Source organism: Mustela erminea, chromosome 13 (assembly GCF_009829155.1).
Source record: "Mustela erminea isolate mMusErm1 chromosome 13, mMusErm1.Pri, whole genome shotgun sequence".
Lineage (NCBI taxonomy): Eukaryota > Metazoa > Chordata > Mammalia > Carnivora > Mustelidae > Mustela > Mustela erminea.
In genome coordinates, this window is record NC_045626.1 from 44,885,725 (window position 1) to 44,902,203 (window position 16,479).

At 36.9% G+C, this 16,479-nt stretch overlaps 1 protein-coding gene across 8 annotated transcripts in view; it reads left to right on the plus strand.

The window, feature by feature from the left end:
- The window catches only part of SS18 (SS18 subunit of BAF chromatin remodeling complex), a 97,125-nt gene that overhangs the window by 26,463 nt on the left and 54,183 nt on the right, over positions 1-16,479 (plus strand). The window contains exon 2 of one of the 8 annotated variants that reach the window (XM_032309652.1): positions 3,585-3,587. The exons of the other annotated variants lie outside the window; for them this stretch is intronic. The gene's annotated coding sequence lies outside the window, so the exon portion shown is untranslated. The remainder of the gene's footprint in view (positions 1-3,584; positions 3,588-16,479) is intronic. 8 annotated transcript variants of the gene reach the window in all.

Here is a 16,479-nt window from a genome sequence, read left to right on the forward strand (position 1 = left end):
GAACATTTCCCTTTAGGTAGTCTTATTTAGAATCATGTGGGTAGTTGGGAAGTGGTACTTTGCAAAATGTCCTCTGCTGATTATGTATCCCTTCTAGCTAACCAATTGAAATTCTTTGTGTAACTTATGATACAGTGCAAACTGGATTTTTTTCAGTTTGTCTTGATTTAAAATATTGTCTCCATAAAATGTAGAAATGTCTTAAAGCCTCAAACATTATAGCCTCTCAAATATGTCTCATATTCTCTCTAGCTTTTCTTTTCTTTTTTTTTTTTTTTATTTATCAGAGAGAGAGAGGGGGAGAGAGCGAGCACAGGCAGACAGAATGGCAGGCAGAGGCAGAGGGAGAAGCAGGCTCCCTGCCGAGCAAGGAGCCTGATGTGGGACTCGATCCCAGGACGCTGGGATCATGACCTGAGCCGAAGGCAGCTGCTTAACCAACTGAGCCACCCAGGCGTCCCTAGCTTTTATGTATAGTACAAAAAATGTTTGGTCAGATCATGTGTCTTGAGATTTAGTTGCTCATTTCTCTTGCCCGTCTTCAGGAAGGTAGTAATTCTTGAGATGCCAATGTGATAAAATTGAGCTTATCATAGAAATTCATTTTGGTACAACAAAAGCTCCTAGAATTTACTATTCTGTTCTCACCCTGTTCTCATTCTGAAGTTTATGTTACAAACTTCTGAGTTTTTTTGCATTTGTTTTCTATAGAATTTACATTTTTCCCTGTAGATTAAGTAGGATAGTAAAAATTGTTACCACTTATTCAGGGAAGGTATTACTTCCATCGTGGTTAAGAACCATCATAAAGGAAAGAGATAAATTTCATTACTACCCATTTACCATTATTTCACTGTTTTAATATGAGGTCACCATTTTATATCACATTTTACTAATGAATATAAAAGCTGCCACTTGTATATTTTGAAATAAAATTTTTGCCTCCTAATGTTGGTCAAGGTTTAATTTGGAATACATGGCCAGATTTTCATTTAAAAATATGAGCCTTTTGGAAGTCAAGTTGCTTGAGACGTTGAATTAAAGGAGGAGGAGTTTTTGAAAAAATAGGAATAAATATATCCTCACAGAGGAGGAATAAGAGAGAATTGAACCAGTAAAGAAAAGTGGGGATTTAGAGGGGGAAAAGAATCAGCTAGAAGGAAAGCAGTTGGATTGGAGATTTGAGAAAACTAGAGTATGAGTACATAATAAATACAGCCAGTCTGCCAGAAGGGACAGCATGCTAGTTAGTAAGTACAGTTTGAGGAATTTTGATCCTGAGAATGAACTGTGTGTTTTGGGTTAAAAAAAGTTTTCCAGAATGAAGTTTTTCACTTCATTTAACTAGTTGTGAGAATTGGAAATAGGATTATATGTAGGTTTAACTTTCACTTTGTTTCATTTCCCCCCCAAAGTGGAATTAGGTATTTAAACTACCATTTCATGTATCTGGAACTAGGCTACATCTAGCAAGCTTCTCCTGTTTGAAACAAAGTCAAGAATTCAAAAACCAGGAATAGATGGAAAACGATCTATAAGGAAAAAAAAAAATAACTTACAAAGCCAGTGCACTAACACTTAGGCATTTTATTATTTTTTTTTGTTTCGGTCCCTATGTATTCTTAGTTCAAAAGCATTATAAGTTCATTATATTTTTAACCTTATACATATTTTAGCAAGTTTGTTTCTTTAATTTTAAGCCTGTAGCTAGGACACAGTAAATCAGAAATGAGGAAGTATGGTCTATAGGCAGGCATATATACAAGAAGTATAACCAGCAAAGGTGGTGTGGAAAGAGACCAAATAGTTATAAAAAGCTGATGTAATTGGAAATGTGCACCAGGGGCTCAAGGGTGTCTCAAACATTAAGCATCTGCCTTCAGCTCAGGTCCTGGGGTCCTTGGGTCCCACATTGGGCTCCCTGGGGTCAGTGGGTCCCACCTTGGGCTCCCTGCTCAGTGGGAAGCCTGCTTCTCCCTCTCCCACTGCCTCTGCTTGTGTTCCCTCTCTCACTGAAAAGAAAATGTACACTACTTTAGCTCCCTTGGTATATGCACATGGGGCCCTGTTTATCTTGGTAAACCTTGGAAGATCATTTGAATAGTAGTTTTCAGCATTGCTTTTACTTTCTGAAATAGCATGAACCATTGACACAGTTATTTTCATATATAAACTAGGAACATTTTGCCATTAGAAAATATGACTATGTTATATGTAAGTCTTTCCTTCTCAAACATACATCGAAGAAATTACATTTTTAAGTTTTAGCCAAATATTTATTTGTTTATTTATTTATTTTTGTCATCTGGTAGTATTAGTGTGTATACAAAGTGATCCCATTGGTTTAGGAAAGAATTATAAGAGAACAGTTCAATTTAAAAAGTTATTTATTTATTTATTTTAGAAAGATTTATTTATTAATTTTAGAGGGAAAGAGCAAGTGAGCACACATGTGCATGAGTGGGAGGGGCAGAGGGAGAGTGAGAGAGAGAGTCTCTAGCAGACTCCATGCTGAACACAGGACTTGATCTCATGCTGAACACAGGACTTGATCACAGGACTAGAGAGAGAGTCTCTAGCAAACTCCATGCTGAACACAGGACATTGAGACCTTGACCTGAGCCAAAACCAAGAGTTGGACACTCAACCAATTGCACCAACCAGGTGCCCCAAGAAAAGTTTTTTTTTTTTTCTTTTTAAAGATTATTTATTTATTTGATAGAGAGACAGAGTGCACTAGCAGGGGGAAGGGGCAGAGGGAAAGCATACTCCCCAATGAACAGGGAGCCAGACTGGGGATTTGATACTAAGATACTGGGGACTTGATACCAGGACACTGAGATCATGATGCTTAACTAACTGAGCCACTGAGGTGCCCCCCCAAGAAAAGTTTTTACTAATTTAATTTTTATTTGGGAAAAACTTGGGGGAGTAAAGAGTCTTTCTATTGTAGTTCATTTGAAGACATACAATCTGGAAATAGTAAACAATTCAAATTTTAGAGCTGGAAAAAACTTGGAAAAAACCTTAAAAAACCAGTCTAGTGTTTCTCTACCTTGGCTGGATATTTTAAAAGCTTCTCAGGTGATTCTAATGTGCATCTAGGAATTGAGGACCTTATATTTCCATGCTTTTTTTTTTTTTTTTTTTAAAGATTTATTTATTTATTTATTTATTTGACAGACAGAGATCACAAGTAGGCAGAGAGGCAGGCAGAGAGAGAGAGAGAGGAGGAAGCAGGCTCCCCGCAGAGCAGAGAGCCCGATGTGGGGCTCGATCCCAGGACCCTGGGATCATGACCTGAGCCGAAGGCAGAGGCTTTAACCCACTGAGCCACCCAGGCGCCCCTATTTCCATGCTTTTTAAATGAAGTATTCAGTGACATTCTGAGGATATGTAAATTAAAGAAATATTGCTGTTTTGATACTAGCAATGTCATTTGATGTTGTGTACCATGAATCAGTTTTATAATATGGGAAAGATAATACTTATTCTGTAATGTCATTATGAGGATTAAATAAAACAATTCATGTGTCCAGCATGGAGGATGTACATAGGAAACACTGATGGTAATGAAGATGAAGGCAGTACATAATTAGTAAGTATAAAGAAAACGAGAAGTCCTATTCAGGAGTATTTGAAGTAAGACTAGCAGGACTCAATTACTAAATACACATGAAGGGTAAGGGAGAGAGTTTGGAGACTTGACTGACAGTGACATTTCCTGAGATTGTCTCTTAATTTCAAAGGAAGATTGAAGGCTAATAGGAATTGCTTATCCTGCTTTTCACTTAATTCATTGAGTATTAAATTTTTTTTGAATTCCTAAGAAAAAAAGTTGAAAAATTCCCCAGTTTAATTAGATAATACTTCTTGAATTTTGAGCTTATTGAAGATAATTTTTGCTTATTAGGTGTTCTTTATAAAGAATAAAAGTCTGGGCTATTAATAAAAATTGATTTAGAGGAAGTACAGTAGTCTTATGTTTATATTTCCTAAGTTGCATTTTTTTGATGATACACACTCTGTGTTCTCAGCAGTCCTTTGCAGCACTTGATTAGCCTTTCATTACACAAAATTTAGTAACAGTAATAACATGTGGTCTTTATTTTTTTTACATATATATATATTTTAATGTATATGCGTAGTCTTTAGATGCAGTGCTGATAAAGCATCTGTTAAGGTAAATTATTGAATAAAATTTGGTATTACAGAATTCACTGCTTATAGATTTGATCCCCCTGAAGTGAAAGAAAACATGCTTAGAGCTGTGGAACATCTTATAGATTAGCAGAGTAGATTTCATTTATAAATTTTACCTTCACATTCCGCATAGTTAGTACTTTGATACGGTTAGAACATCAAAAACTACAAAAGGTCATCGGGAACCCCACTTCCATCTCTGTTTTGGATTATGCAATAAGACCCACTATAAATACATACTTTCCCATTTTCTGTGCAGGTGGAACCTTGCCATCCATTGTTGTGTTTTTTAAATTACATTTTTTATAAAAATGAAAGTGTTTACATTCTTAGAAGTATGGAAAGAACTTTCCTAAATATTGCCATCATTTTAAGAATTTCTAAGTTCTGAGTGTTTGATAAACATGATAATATGTATTTTTTTTTAAATTTTATTTATTTGACAGAGATCACAAGTAGGCAGAGAGGCAGACAGAGAGAGAGAAGAGGAAGTAGGCTCCCTGCTGAGCAGAGAGCCTGATGCAGGCCTCAATCCCAGGACCCCAAGATCATGACCTGAACCGAAGGCAGAGGCTTAACCCACTGAGTCACCCAGGCACCTGATAATATATATTTTTAATCAGTATGATGTTAATTTTTTTCCTCCTTTAAAACTTTGTTGTTTTACTTCTCTGGTAGTTTTCTTTTTACCTTTCTAGCTGTTCCGCTTCTTATCTTTAACGTGCCCATCAATTGCTCATGTTCTGTTCTTGAACATCCTTTTACCATATACATTCTTTCTGGGAAATTTCATCCATACTCCTGGTTTCTTATATTCCTGACTTCAGATTCCACCTCTACTCAGTGACTCCCAAATGTGCATCTTCTTGGCTGAGTGTGAAACATGAATCCAGCTTCCAGTAGACATAATCCGTTTGGATATTCCACAGGTCTCTCAGCACAATGTGGGCAGGACACCATTCCCTCAGCTCTCCTTCTGTTGTTTCTTTGCTGTTAGAAGAGAAACAGCCCACAAGGCTGAATTTTATATTTCCTATCTCCAGTGAGTTGTTTAAACCCTGAGTTTTCTAAGTCAGAAATGTAGTAGTCATCTGTGATTTATTCAGTTACTTTTGAAGTCTTCCTCTTGTACATAGTGTGGTGCTGCACAATGAGAGGTGTCTAATTAAAACATTTTTGGTATTAAAAACAAAAGCAAGACCACAAGTGATGAAATGTCTTAAAGTCTGTGTTGGTATGAGATTTAAGATAGATTAAAGCATCAATTATTTATCTGATTTTGAGGTATGGAAGACTTAATTGAGAATGAAAACAGAGGAGAAAACTATAAGGAAGATAATGATTTTATTCTATTAGAAATATAAAATAAAACTTTCTATATGCCTAAAGTTCTTTAAATTAAAGACAACATATGGTAAGAATACAGTGTTAATACATGTTATTTTAAAAGTACTGGACGCTTAAAGTACATTTTACATAGTAGAAAAAGTGATTAGTTCTGCTGTTGAGTATTAGGAAAAGTTTCACAGTGGAGGTAACTCTGTATTTTGTAGAGAATCGATTTTTGGGGGTACATTTCTCTAGATTAGTTATTACAGGGAACATTTACCAATATTACTGCCTATCATGTCTTTTCAGAATCCTAGAAAAAAATCACGTTAACTGTTTGCTGGACAGTATATATGAAATTCAAGTACTAATTCAGTCCAGATATGTAAAGAGATTAGCTATATCTTATTTTAAGGAATATAAATATTTATGTACATGTATGTATATACATTTTTTTGGCAGAACTGTATTATTAAATCTGTGACAGTAGCTTCTACATGTACTAAGTAAGGAACCTAAGGATTGTCTCTTTGTCATAATTGAAAATAATGTATCTAGCTCACTTAGCTAAGAAGAGGCATTTATTTGGCTTAAGAAAGAAAAGAAACTAAATATTGAAGGGGGAGTGCCATGACCCCTCAGGTGCGGGCGGGGCCCACACGTGCCAGGAGAGGCCTGGATGGGAGGGGTGGTGGCCAGAGCCAGGAGGCTTCCAGCCTGCTCTGCATGGACCTGGGGCCTGGGGACCACTGCTGGAAGGCTTCCCGGGCACTCTTTTCAACCCATTCTGCCCATTCCGCCCTGGGGCTACCCTGGCTTATGCAGCCGCTGCTAGAGCCCCTAGAGGCCCACGTGCTAGGCTGCCCCCACCTGCAGCTCTGAGGTGGGTTCTGGGGTCAGGGGCGACTAGTGGTCTTCTTGGCTGTTTGATGGAAAGAAACCAGGAGACCCAGCTTTGTGCCTGCTTGGACAGCTCTGTGGCCTCCAGAGCAAGATTTTATTTCTTTGAGAGAGGGAGAGCAAGCAGGAGGGGTGGGGGCAGAGAGAGAAGTGGACTCCCCATTGAGCAAGGAGTGGGTCCCCATCCTCTGGGATTGTGGCCTGAGCCGAAGGCAGACGCTTAGCTGACTGAGCCACCAGAGGTTTTATGACATCTGCAGCAAGTATTTTGAAGAATCCCTCAGTGCATTGTTATCAGACAGTGACCCTGATAAATAGGGGATAAGTCCCAATTTCTCTGAGTGACAATATGCTTGCATAGTCTTAGATCTTTTTGGCCCCTGGCAACCACCATTCTACTCATTGCTTCTATGTGTTTGACTATTTTGGATTCCACATGAAGCTACTGAACTTTTTCCTAGGATGACTGTACCGTTTTGTATTCTTACCAGCAAGTTATGAGAGTTCTAGTTGTTGTGCACCCTAACTGGGTGGGGGTGGGAGCAGAGGGAAAGGGACAAGCAGACTCTATGCTGAGCACAGAGTCCCAGGTGGCTCTTTATCCTACAACCCTGAGATCCTGACCTGAGTCAAAACCGAGTTAGAGGCTTAACAGACTGAGCCACCCAGGTGCCCCACTTATGATGCTGCAGTAAACATGGGGGTGCAGGCATCTTTTCAAGTGAGTATCTTTATTTCCTTCAGATAAATACCCATAAGTGGAATTGCTGGGTCGTACAGTAGTTCTCTTTTAAAATTTTTCAGGAAATTCCGTGCTGTTTTCCAAATTCCGTGCTGTTTTCCATAGTGGTTGCACATTCCCACTAACCCTGTGTAAGGGTTCCCTTTTCTTTGTATTTTCACCAACACTTACTTCTTTTGGTAATAGCCATTCTCACAAGTGTGAGATACTTCATTGTAGGTTCCTCATTATAGATATTTCATTGTAGTTTTGATTTGCATTTCCCTGACATTTGATGTCAGGTGTCAGATGTTGAGTACCTTTTCATGTTAAAAAAGGGGGGGTGGCAAGAAAAGAACCTAAATGTTGGAAATTTATGTAATTCACTCTTAATTTGCACAGAATGAGTACAGAAAAGGATTTGTATGGGACTGTTAATTTAAGCATTGTTTATATTAGCAAAACAAAACCAAACTAGGAATCTAGTCTTAGTATTGAGGGTGGGTTAAAAGGTTTTAAAGCTTAGGGGCCTTTGGGTGGCTCAGTTCTTAAGCATCTGCCTTTACCTCAGGTCATGATCCTTTGCCTGCTTCTCCCTCTCTCGCTAGCCCTGCTTGTGTTCCTGCATTCATTATTTGTCTTCTGTCAACTAATTAAAATCTTTTTTTTTAAATGATTTTATTTATTTTGACAGAGACACAGCGAGAAAGGGAACACAAGCAGGGGGAGTGGGAGAAGCAGGCTTCCCACTGAGCAGGGAGCCTGATGTGGGGTTCGAACCCAGGACCCCTGGGGTCATGACCTGAGGCGAAGGCAGACACTTTTCAGCTGAGCTACCCAGGAGCCCCAAATAAATAAAATCTTCAAAAAAAATTTTTTTATAGCTTATATAGTTGAATTTTACACTCTTAAATGAGATTGAATTATATGCCGATAAAGAATAATTCGTACTATAGAATAAAAGAAATCACACAGTAGTAGTGTGACCCTCCTTTTGAAAACTGTATGTGTGTGTGTGTGTGTGTGTGTGTGTGTACATTTTTAAAAAGTTTCTGGAGGTATGTATATACAGTTTTTAGCAATGATTCCTAGTTGCATTGTTTCTGTTTTTGTAATAATTACACATTACTCTGTAATTTAGCCAGATTGGTATAGATGTAAAAATAATAAATTCAAGATTAAACAGTTACATATATTCCTGTTTCTTAATTAATGGTATTATTACAAATATAAGAAAGGCTTGGATTCCTGTCTCTCCATGTTTTAGGAGTGGATTAGTTGTGTTTTTGGAAGTATATTCCAGAGAATTCTCCTGGTCTGGGAAGAAGGCAGTTATTTCATTATCTAACATTATATGGATCTGGAGCAACTACTTAGTAATTCACATCATTAGGGTTACGTAGACTTAGTTTTTCATAGTGGAGATAATCTGATGTTGGATTTGTTATGGTGGGAGTGTTTGCTATTTAAAAAATAAAGGTTGAATTTCCGGTGAACCAATTACTAACTGGGGGTCTATTGTTGGTAAGTGAATTATTTGGGAGCCTAACTCCTTAGGAAATTTGGAGAATTATCATGCTGTGAAAATAGGTATAAATGTTACTAGTTATAGAAATTCAACTGGTCAGGTTTTATATAGTAGGACTAAATTATATATTAGCTTAGGGAGAAGATGATACAGCTGATGAGATTATTATTTTTTAAGATTATTAAATTGACAAAATCATTTGGTAAGTTCATCAGTTCAAGGCTACCCATGATGGCATCCTAACATTTCTGGTGGAATTAGTGAGGAATCAAGATCTTTCTGAACTGTTTCAGATGTGTATGGAACTCATTTTTGGCAAGACAATAGGTCTAAGAAGTAAGGCAAATGTAATGATGATCCTTTTGGATCCATTCTTGGTTGACTATTCTTGGTTGACTCTTTCATTTGTGTATGTATTGGTCATCTGTCAGCTTTTGGGAGTGCCATTCATATATATATATGTATGTATGTATATACATATATATATATTTTCTGTTTTGCATAAAAGTTTTTACATCTCCTATGTGTCATTTTAGTGCCTCCTTGTGGGGAACTGTATTAATGACAGTTATACAAATGATATTACACAGGAAGGGTTATTATTAAACTAAAAATTATATTTTACAGTGATATTTTTATATTTTAAAGAAACATTGAAGATAATTTTATAGTCAGAATTATTTTTATTTTTATACTAAATCATTTAAGTTTGAGAGTTCATTTATTTATTAAATATTAAGTGCCAGCTCTATGTCAGGCAGTAGGTACTTTTTGGAACATCAGTTACCAAAGCAGATGAATATTCCTGCTCTCTTGGGTTTTACATTCTAGCAAACAAGGCAGGTATAATAAATGATTAAATCGTATAGCTTATTAAAATATGATAAGAACTGTGGAAAAGGAAAACAGCAGGGAGAGATGTATTAAGAGTGCTGCATGTTGGGGACGGAGTTTGCCGTATGAAGTAGAGTGGTTTGGAGGACTTCATTGAGAAGGTGACAATTGAGCAAAGACTTGAAGAAGAATGTTTTAGGCAGAGGAAACAAGCAGTGGAAAGGTCCTAAAGTGAAACTGTTCCTAACTTGTTCAAGGAACAACATGAAGTTTGTGGCTAGAACTGAATAAGGCAAGGAAATTGTGTGGACAAATCCTATCTTGCAAGCTATTTTAGGGACTTTAGTTTTTACCTTGAAATTGGAAGCTCTTGGAGGATTCTGAACAGAAGAGTGAACTGACAGTAAGCTTGTTCTGATAACCATGTGGAAAATATATTATAGAGGAGCATGGATAGAAGCAGGGAATCCAGTTAGGAGGCTATTGCAGGTAATCAACATGAGAGGCGTGATGGTGGTTTGTATCAGCATGGAAGGAGGAGGAGGTGGAAAAAGTGGTCAAATTATAGGTATATTTTAAAGGTAGAGTCTAAAGGATATGCTGAAAATTGAATGTGGGAGGCAGAGGATAAGAATAAGAAACATGGAAGGGATGACGCTGTGATTTTCAGAGAGCAACTAGAATGATGGAATTGCCATCAACTGAGACTGCCGGGTAAAGGGATTTGTGTAGGGGGTGGTGGTGGAGATGTCCCGGATTCAGTGTTTTAGATTTCAAGTTTGAGATGTCCGATAGACTTCTAAATGGGGATGTGGAGTATAGAGTATAAGCAGTTTTGACAATAAAGAACACAAAAGCTGTCACAAAAATATCGGTCCCTAATTGAATTTGAAGTGCTGCTTATATTTCAAAATAATTTTTTCATTTAGTGACTGTTGGTTGAGTACCTCTATTTTTTTTTAAAGATTTTATTTATTTATTTGAGAGAGCGAGCGAGAGAGAAAGAGATGGACAGAACTAGTCAGGGGAGGGGCAGAGGAAGAAGCAGACTCCCTGCTGAGCAGGGAGCCTGATGGAGGGCTCCATCCCAGGACCCTGGAATCATGACCTGAGCCAAAGGCAAATGGAAGGCAGATGCTTAACAGACCAAAACACCCTGGCACCCCCTTTACACAAACATTTAAATGACAGTTGTGGCAGGTGCTATGAAGAAAGGACACCTAGGACACAGGAGATAATGGTGCTGATGATTCTGATAGTCCTGGAAGGCTTTCTTGAAGGAGTGTCATTTGAGGTATAATTCACATAAAATAAGATTCACTTATTTTAATTGTATAGACAGATGAATTTTGACAAATCTGTGTAAGCACCACTATAGTTAAGATATAGATACAGATCAAAAGATTTCTGGCACCCTGTTTCTGTCCATTTTTACATTGGGTTGTCTTTTTTATTATTGATTTGTAGGAGTTCTTTATACATTCTAGATATAAATCTCTTATTGCCTATGTAATATTTTCTACCATTTTTAAGCTTTTATTTTAATCCCATTTAACATCCAGTATTACATTAGTTTCAGGTGTACAGTGTGATTCCACAGTTCCGTATAATACCCAGTCCTCATTACAAGTTCTCTCCTTAATCCCCGTCACCTATTTAACCCATTCCCCTACTACCTTGCCTCTGGTAGCCATCAGTGTGTTCCCTGTATTTAAGAGTCTGTTTCTTGGTTCGTCTTTCTCTCTCGCTCTCTTTTTCTCCCTTGCTCATTTTTGTTTCTTAAATTCCACATATGAGTGAAATCATATGGTATTTTTCTCTCTGACTTATCTTCCTTAGCATTAATGCTCTCTAGTATATTATATTACATCTCTGTAATATTCCATTATTATACATCCATCTCTGTAATATTCCATCTCTCTCACACACACACACACACACACACACACACACACACGAATCTTCAGCCATTCATCAGTGGACACTTGGGCTGCTTCCAGATCTTGACTGTTGCAAATAGTGCTGCTATAAACATCAGGGTGTATGTGTATAGCAGCATTTGATTTCGTGTTTTTGTATTCTTTGGGTAAATACCCAGTAGTGTGATTGCTGGATCGTTAGGGTAGTTGTATTATAACTTTTTGAGCAACTTCCATACTGTTTTCCACAATGGCTATATTAGTTTGCATTCCCACCAGTAGTACAAGAGGGTATCTTTTTTCCCACATCCTTTCCAACTCCTATTGTTTCTTGTGTTGTTGATTTTAGCCATTCTGACAGGTGTGAGATTATGGTTTTGATTTGTATTTCCCTGATGATGAGTGATGTTGAACATCTTTTCATGTGTCTGTTTGCCATCCGTATATCTCCTTTGGAGAAATGTCTGTTCATGTCTTCTGCCCATTTTTTTTTTTTTTTTTTTTTTTTTTTTTTTTTAGATTTTATTTATTTATTTGACAGAGAGATCACAAGTGGGCGGAGAGTCAGGCAGAGAGAGAGAGAGAAGCAGGCTCCCGCTGAGCAAAGAGCCCGATGCGGGGCTCGATCCCAGGACACTGAGATCATGACCTGAGCCGAAGGCAGCGGCTTAATCCACTGAGCCACCCAGGCGCCCCTTCTGCCCATTTTTTAATTAGATTATTTGTTCTTGGGTGTTCAGTTTTATTTATAAGTTCTTTACATATTTTGGACAGTAATTCTTTACCAGATATGTCATTTGCAAATATCTTCTCCCATTCCGTAAGTTGCTTTTTAGTTTTGTTAATTGTTTTCTTCACTGTACTGTTTTCTCTCATTTTGAAAATTGTTTTTATTCTCTTTATATATTTATCTGAACATCTTTATATGAACAGTTTCTAATTGAAATGAAGTCCATGATCATGTTTTTTTTTCTGTATGTTGTTTGAAAAATAGTTTGTTATATCAAGTACATGAAAATATGCTTGTATTTTCTTCTAAAAGTTTTTATCCATTATCCATTGCAAATTAAATTTGTGAATGATCTGAGTCTAGCAGTCAAGGTTCATTTTTGTTCACGTAATATTCAATTGATACAGTACCATTTGTTGGAAATACTGTTTTTACCCATTGAATACAGGTTGTTTTAAGGAAGGTGACTCTATGTGTGGATCTGTTTCTTACTTCTGTTCTGTTGGTCTCTATCTTTGCACCAGCAACATGTCAATTATGGAGCAGTGGTGGTTTTTTTGTTTTTTTTCTTCAAGAATGTCCTGGCCATTCTAATTCTTCTGCATTTCTATATGAATTTTAGAATCACCTTGTGAATTTTCTTCAAAAAGCCTGCTGGGATTTTGACTGTGATTTCATGGAATTTCTAGGTCAGCATTAGGGAAACTGATATCGTCAGTATATTGAGTCTTCCAGTCAATAAAAATGGTATATTCCTCCATTTAGTAAATTCTAATTTCTTTCAACGGCGTTGCAATGTAGAAGTACTGCACATCTTATTAGATTTATTTCTAGTTATTCATTTTTTATGCGATTATATATACTCTTATTTTTAAAAGTTCACTTTTTAGTTATTTTTTTGAAAATATATAGAAATACAGTTGATTTTTATATATTAATCTTCTATCCAGTTACCTTATTCAAATAATTTTTTATAGATTCTCTTGGTATTCTGTGCATTCAATCATGTCATATGCGAATAATGACAGTTTTGTATCTTTTCCAATCTTCATTTTTTTTTTTTTACTTTTGTGTTTTATTTCCATTCTTAATACTATTGATTTGTCTATGGGTTTATTTATTATGATAAATAGATACGGTGTTAATGGATATTCTTGTCTTATTTCTGAAATCAAGGAAAAAGAGTCCAATATTTTATCAGTAAGATGTTATTAGCTGTAAGTTTTTTTATAAATTAGATTTATTAGATTAAGGATTTATCTCTAAATTTTTAAACGTTTGTATTATGAGTAGGTGTTAAATTTTGTCAAATACTTTCCCTTTGTATATTGAGATATTATGTGGATTTTATTTTGGTAGTTTGGTGAATTACAGCGATTGCTTTCCAAAAGTCATACCAGTTCTCATTCTTAGAATTAACATCTTTGGTTGTATGGTTATAGGATGCATCATCTTTTTAATATAGTCTGGATTCAGTTTGCTAAAATTTTGTTTATGTTTTTGTGTCTATGTTCTTGAGAAAGTTTGGCTTGTAGATTTTCTAATAATGTGCTTGTTAGGTTTTGGTATCAGAATTTGGTGACCTCGTAATAGAATTGGGAACTTTTGGGGCACCTGGGTGGCTCAGTTGGTTAAGTATCTGCCTTTTGCTTGGGTCATGATCTCAGGGTCCTGGGATTGAGCCCCATGTTGGGCTCCCTGCTCAGTGGGGAGCCTGCTTCTCCCTCTCCCTCTGCCCCATCCCCTTGCTTGTGCGTGTTTACTCTCTCTCTCTTTCTCACAAATAAATAAAATTTTTTTAAAAAAAGATTTTATTTATTTTTTTAGCAGACAGATCACAAGTAGGCAGAGAGGCAGTCAGAAAGAGAGGAAGGAAAGCAGGCTCCCTGCTGAGCAGAGAGCCCGATGCGGGGCTCGATCCCAGGACCCTGGGATCATGACCTGAGCCGAAGGCAGAGGCTTTAACCCACTGAGCCACCCAGGCACCCCACAAATAAATAAAATTTTTAAAAAGAAAAGATTAATCTGTGTTGGATTATGTATCAGTACTTCATTTCATTTGATGACTGAATAATATTCGGTTATAGGATATTTTTGTTTATTCATCAGTTGATGGACATTCTGAATTTTTTCTGTTTTTTGGCTATGATGGTTAATACTGCTGTGAACATTTTTGTGTAAGTTTTGTGTGAATGCTTATCTTCAGTTCTCTTGGGTCTATACTAGAAGTGGAATTGCTCTGTCATATGGTAATTCTATGTTTAACTTTTTGAGGAACTGCCAAATTGTTTTCCAAAGTGGCTGCACGCCTTACAGTCTTGCCAGCATGTATAAGAGTTCCATTTTCCCCACATTCTTGCCAGCCCTTGTTACTTTTTTGTAGTTTTTTTTCTTTCTTAAATTATTATAGCCATCCTAATGAGTGTTGGCTGTTCATTCTTATTTTTTAGAATGCTTTATAATTTTTCATCAAGTGCTGGACTTATGAATGAACAATTGTAGAGGCTCTACTTGGTGTTATTTCCCTCCAAAGAGAGTTAAGTTTTCCTTTGGAAGGTGAAGCACTAGATTACCTTGAGTGTTGAATGTTGACTCTAAGATTTGTTAGGGCTGATATTTCCATTTTGACCTTAATCTAAGGAGGGTCCTTCTGAAGTCTCAACAGAGGGCTAGAGTTATTTTTGAAGGCCTTTCTGGCTTGGTAGAGACTACACTCCATCCAGTCTTTGTTTCTCCAGCATTGGGCAGAAGCTGAAAAACTCCACTCAGCTCTTTAGTCTCTTAACTGCTATTTTATGCTAGTTTTCTTGAATTTTTGTCTTTTTTGTGGTTCTTCCACTCTGGGACTTTGTTCTTTTGTTTCTGTCTTTCTGATAGCCCAGAACTCTGTCTTCTTCTCAGTCCAGTAGTGCTGCCACTTCTGCTTGGGCTCTCTTTTCCTCTAATACAGCAAAGTCAAGGGCGAAGCAAAGGAGATTGTGGAGCTGATCTTTGGTGCTTCCCTTCTCTTAAGAGTTGTAGCCTCTCCTGCTTCTCTTGCCTATATTGCTCTTTAGTATCTTCAAATAATTTTTACATTTGTCCAGATGTTATAACTTTTATCAGGGTTAGTTTGATATAAGCTACTCTATTATCATGGGAGTCGTGAATACTGATGTTTCATTAAGTACATCACAAGAAAATGAAGAAACTGATATCTTTTGAGAGTGAGAACATAAATTTTCAGCAGAAAGTTTGGACAAGAATATAGAAGGATTTTTATTTTCAAATGAGCGGGTCACAGTCCGCTGTGTTTCAAGGGTAGTAAAGTATCATTTCATAGTAAGATATGTGACAGGAAGTTGATGTTTGGTAATTTATTTTTAAAAACTGAATAGTCATTAATTGTTTAGAAAATCCGAAGTGGATAAAAAATTTAAAATGAGAATTAAAGAGGAAATATTTAATAAAAGAGCAATTATTTCCTGGATTTAGTAGTGAAGAAACCAAGACTATGAATTTTATTTATTTATTTATTTATTTTTAAGATTTTATTGTTTATGTATTAAAGAGAGTGAACATGAGTTGTGGGGAGAAGCAGAGAGAGAGGGAGAAGCAGACTCACTGCTGAGCAGGGAACGCAGCATGGGGCTCAATCCTGGGACCCTGGGTTCATGACCTGAGCCAAAGGCAGACCTTTAACCAACTAAGCCACTCAGGTGCTCTAAGAGTATGAATTTTAAGTGGTTGCTATTAGAATAGAACTTGGTTATTTGTGTAAATGTTAGTGATTATTAAATGGTTGGGATTTGAGTATTCACATGTGATGGTTAAAAGATAGTGTTTATCTATTACGGGTGCCAGAGAGGATTGTGTTCACAAAATCTGGATGGTACAGAAATGCTAGCTAACTAGGCATGTAAAAATGTGGGAGGAAGAGAATGACTAAAGTTATAGGAGTAGATGTTATGTTTTCAGAACATGGAGAAATAGAGAAAGAAGGCAGAAATAGATGTGTAAAGAATATAGCTCCTTCTCCTCTAAGACTTAAAAATGGGGATTTGGAAAGCAACTAACTAACCATTTGCTTTCTTCACCAAAATACCCCTAAGAAGGGAGCCAGGTGTTGCAGACCACCCTGTATCTGTGTTTTTCCTTTCGCCCTTTTGTGAACTCTCAAGGTTAGTCAGTGATTTTCTTCACACTTTCATTAGGAAATTTGCCAAAGGCATCCTTTTGGGGCAGCTGTCTCTGTACCCTTGGAGGCCATCAGTAATGTTTCTGATCTATAGGAGTCGTCGGCACAAAAATGTTGGACTGAACTGAGTCTTCGTGG